The 4998-nt window shown below is 38.5% G+C and overlaps 1 pseudogene; it reads left to right on the forward strand.

The window, feature by feature from the left end:
• The first annotated feature begins 2131 nt into the window (after positions 1-2131).
• On the forward strand, positions 2132-4767 carry LOC121756786 (annotated as a pseudogene).
• Positions 4768-4998: the final 231 nt, after the last annotated feature.

Below are 4998 nucleotides of genomic sequence, written 5' to 3' on the forward strand. Positions count from 1 at the left end.
CGAAAATACTAACTTGTACATTATGTTGTGAGTGACAACTAAAACCTTCAACTAAATTCATCAAATTGGCCTCGTTAGGCGATGATGTTGACCTTATGTAGTGGAAGTAACCAATAGATTCATACAAATAATTGAACCAGAAATATCTCCTTGAGTCATAAAAATATCAAGGGACAGTCACGGTATATTTTATGATGTGACCAGTATTAGAAAAATGATCACATATTTTAATTAGATGTCTTAAGACCATCCACAATAGGCGTCCAGCGACCGCCCAGCCGAGCGCCGGCGCTGGGCGGTCTATTGCAGCCGCCCAGCGGACGATTGGAGAGAGAAACCGCGCAGCGCTGGGCGGTTTCGTGGCGCTGGGCGGTGCGCTGGGCGATCCGCTCGGCGCTATTGCAGCGCCCGGATCGCCCAGCGCGATTTTTTTTTTAAATTCGAATTTTTGAAATTCGAATTTTTAAAAAAAATCAAATATAAAAAAATATTATTTATTTATAAAAATTGTTTTATATATATAAAAATCAATTTTTATAAATAAATTTATACTAGAAATTCGTAATAGCCCATATATATTTAATGGGCTTGCGAATTTATGAAACTCATTCTTGGTTGCCTCTCTTTTATAGAGACATCCTTGAATGTTTTATGTTCCACTTTCGATGTGGGACAAACTCATTCAAGGATGTTTCTCTTTTATAGAGAGATATCCATGAATGTTTTATGTTCCACTTTCGATGTGGGACAAACTCATTCAAGGATGTTTCTCTTTTATAGAGAGATATCCTTGAATGTTTTATGTTCCACTTTCGATGTGGGACAATCTCATTCAAGGATGTTTCTCTTTTATAGAGAGATATCCTTGAATGTTTTATGTTCCACTTTCGATGTGGGACAATCTCATTCAAGGATGTTTCTCTTTTATAGAGAGAAATCCTTGAATGTTTTATGTTCCACTTTCGATGTGGGACAATCTCATTCAAGGATGTTTCTCTTTTATAGAGAGATATCCTTGAATGTTTTATGTTCCACTTTCGATGTGGGACAAACTCATTCAAGGATGTTTCTCTTTTATAGAGAGATATCCTTGAATGTTTTATGCTCCACTTTCGATGTGGGACAATCTCATTCAAGGATGTTTCTCTTTTATGGAGAGATATCCTTGAATGTTTTATGTTCCACTTTCGATGTGGACAAACTCATTCAAGGATGTTTCTCTTTTATAGAGAGATATCCTTGAATGTTTTATGTTCCACTTTCGATGTGGGACAAACTCATTCAAGGATGTTTCTCTTTTATAGAGAGATATCCTTGAATGTTTTATGTTCCACTTTCGATGTGAGACAATCTCATTCAAGGATTTTCTATAAAATTGTATTTTAAATTATGTCATTTTTATTTTTTAAGATTTTAATTATGTCTTTTTTTTATTTTTTAACTTTAAGTTGTAATGTTATTTTAAATTTTCATTTGTAAATTTAATTAATGTAATTTTTTTTAATTATGTAATTTTTTTTAATTATGTACTTTTTAAATTTTATTAATATTAGTGAATTTTCTCGTATATGTCTCGTAAATTAAATTTCGTATATTGCGTTATTGTTAATTATTGCATTTTGTATATATTTGTTAATAGTGATGTGGATAGTACGTGGCTAGGCTATGGCTGGGCTATTGCTGGGCTATTTGCTTGTTTTGATGATGTGGCAGAAGGATTTTTAGTGCTGATGATGTGGCAGTGGCTAGGCTATGGCTGGGCTATTGCTGGGCTATTTCTATTGTGGATGGCCTAACAATACAACTTTATGATTCAAATTTATCAATACAATGAATCGCGTGAAATTAAGAAGAGAGATCCAAAAATCCCAAAAATAAATAGCGTGGGCGTGTGTATAAATTTGGAAGATGGAGTGAGTATAAACCAGTTGATATAAGGAAAGAGTTATCATAAAAATGTATCCCAATCTCTAATGACTTATCACAGTTGCTTATATACATACGCAAACGTAAGCAAGTTGGAATAATATTTTAAAATCAAATAATTCCCAACAAGTCCAAACCTTCCCCTTTTATAAATCTCACTTGTTCATCTTCATCCACAAACACAGGAATCTCCTAAAACCTAACAATGGCTGCGATTGCAAAATCACTGCTCTTCCTCTCGCTCTTCCTCGCGCAGGCATGCGCCGCCGACATGTCGATCATCTCCTACGACGAGAAGCAGCTGATGGCGATGTACGAGTCGTGGATCGTGAAGCACGGCAAGTCGTTCAACGCCCTGGGCGAGAAGGAGAAGCGATTCCTGGTTTTTAAGGAGAATCTGAGGTATATCGAGGAGCAGAACGCCGTCGAGGGGCGGACCTACAAGTTAGGTCTCAAATCGCTTCGCCGATCTGACCAATCAGGAGTACCGGAGGATGCATCTCGGGACGAGGCCGCGGAGGCTCTCCGCGACGAAGAGCGATCGCTACGCGCTGAGAGACGGCGATGTCTTGCCTGACTCAATTGACTGGAGGACCAAAGGCGCGGTGGCTCCGGTGAAGGATCAGGGCAGCTGTGGTAATTCATTTCTTCTTTTTGATTGTTGAAGTTTTGATTGAAGCATGTGTATGTGTGTGTGTAGTATTATTCTGATTGTTTTGATTCGTGTGGCTTCCGGAATTTACAGCAGCTATTATGATTTACTATGTGTTTTTTAATCTAATTTTTGAGCTCTGATTGAACCATCTTATATATGAGTGAGGGCCTGATATATGTGTTGGATGAGAGGAGTGAAGAAAATGGTTGTTTATGTCTGGTGGCAAATTGTCAGTATAAAAAAATAGAAATTGGTATATATAATAAAGTTTCTCTGTGATTTTTTATATTTTCTATTTAAAAAAATGCATTAGAAGAGTGTGCTGTTGTTTTTGTCGTCTATAGGATTGTAGACATGAACAACATGTCCTTTTATTTTGGAGTAACTAACAGCGAATAAGGGGGATTCTCTTTTTTGTGATGCAGTTTTCCCGTTTGGCGAATAAAAACAACACATTGAAATAATGGATTCATGTTGTGTTGCTTACAATTATTATCATTTTACAAGTGAGCATATAAAGGTTGAATCTTGATGGCTGTTCCTGTTCAGTATGTAAATCTGTTTCCCACGTCTACTTTCGTGCTATTAGAGTTTTGCAAGTATCATCCATGAATCGGTTTTCTAGTGACATTTTAATTAAATATTTATGGCTTACAATATCTGTTGATTTGTTTTATTAGGCAAAGACAATGAATTTCCTTGTGCAAGGCATGCCTTCATTTTAATATTGTAATCAAGAATCTTGATAGAAATTATTGAATTTTATAGGAAGCTGCTGGGCATTCTCTACAATTGCTGCCGTAGAAGGTATCAACCTCATCAAAACTGGATCTTTGATCTCACTTTCGGAGCAAGAACTGGTGGATTGCGATACGTCTTATAACCAAGGGTGCAATGGTGGTCTCATGGATTATGCATTTGAGTTCATTATAAAAAATGGTGGGATTGACTCCGAAGAAGATTATCCTTACACGGGAAGGGGTGGCAGATGTGATACTTACAGGGTTAGTCTTAAACGTTGATTCTTTGTTGGCAGTTTCTTTGAGCTAAATCAGGACTCTAGTTAGTTTTCCTGTGGACCTAACGACGTCCCTGGTAATTGATTTGTAGAAAATGCCAAAGTTGTGTCGATTGATGGTTATGAAGACGTACCTGTAAATAATGAGAAGGCGCTGCAGAAAGCAGTTGCCAGCCAACCAATTAGTGTTGCCATTGAAGCCGGTGGTAGGGACTTCCAGCTCTATCAGTCAGTAAGTTCTGCCATCAATGGCACATTAATGCCTAGAAAGTTGCTACAATCCCTTTTCATTAGTTGGAAAAATTGTACTACTATAGTAGTTCAAAGAATTTTGGACTGAGTACATGATCTTGGTCTTACAAATCACAGGGTATATTCACTGGGAAGTGTGGGACGAGTTTGGACCACGGTGTGGCTGTTGTTGGGTATGGCACTGAAAACGGAAAGGACTATTGGATCGTTAGGAACTCTTGGGGTTCAAGCTGGGGAGAGGAGGGGTATCTTAGGATGGAGCGCAACGTTGCAGCTAAGACCGGTCTTTGTGGGATTGCCATAGAGCCCTCGTACCCAACCAAGACAGGTGTAAACCCATCTCCTCCATCCCCACCCCCAAAGCCATCAGTCTGTGACGAATACTATGAATGCCCTGAGAGCACGACCTGCTGCTGCGTCTATGAGTACGGAGTGTACTGCTCCTCATGGGGATGCTGCCCTCTCGAGAGGACCACTACAGCTGCTGCCCACACGAGTACCCTGTGTGCAACGTGTATGCCGGCACCTGCTCAATGGTGAGTTGAATTGCATCTCTGTTTTGCTTTTTGTCCTGATATACTTGAGACACGGATTGTTGGCTTATATAAAATGATTCAATGTGCAGAGCAAGGACAACCCGCTCAGCATGAAGGCGATGGAGCGCGTTCTTGCCAAACCCATTGCCTTCGGTACACAAGGCCTCAAGAGTGATATTTGAGATTGAAAGAAGGTGAAAGAAGGCAACTGAAATCAGAAGGTGTATGGAAGCTGTGGTTTGTACCTGATTCTCGATTTGCTTCAGGTTTGAACCTTGATAAAAACAAAGCAGAGATTCTTGTGTATAGTTGGGTATTTGTTTTATGATTAAGATGTAACAATTCGCATAATTATTATAGTAGTACCTTTTCACTTCGTACATGGATGATTATTTATCAAGTTTGCTCCTCCCATTTCTCCTATTCCTCAATATTGTTCTCTTATTAATTTATATACTAGAAATTATTGATTTTGTAAACTCACACAAGTCGGAACTGAGAAAATTAGCACGTATTAGTTTCAAGAAGTAGATATAAATAGTACTTCGTAGTTGAGCATTTGTTAGCATGGTAATCAAGGGAGATTCCAAGATTTAGCATCTCATATTCTC

The sequence above is a fragment of the Salvia splendens genome, chromosome 12 (genome assembly GCF_004379255.2).
Source record: "Salvia splendens isolate huo1 chromosome 12, SspV2, whole genome shotgun sequence".
NCBI classification, from domain to species: Eukaryota; Viridiplantae; Streptophyta; class Magnoliopsida; order Lamiales; family Lamiaceae; genus Salvia; species Salvia splendens.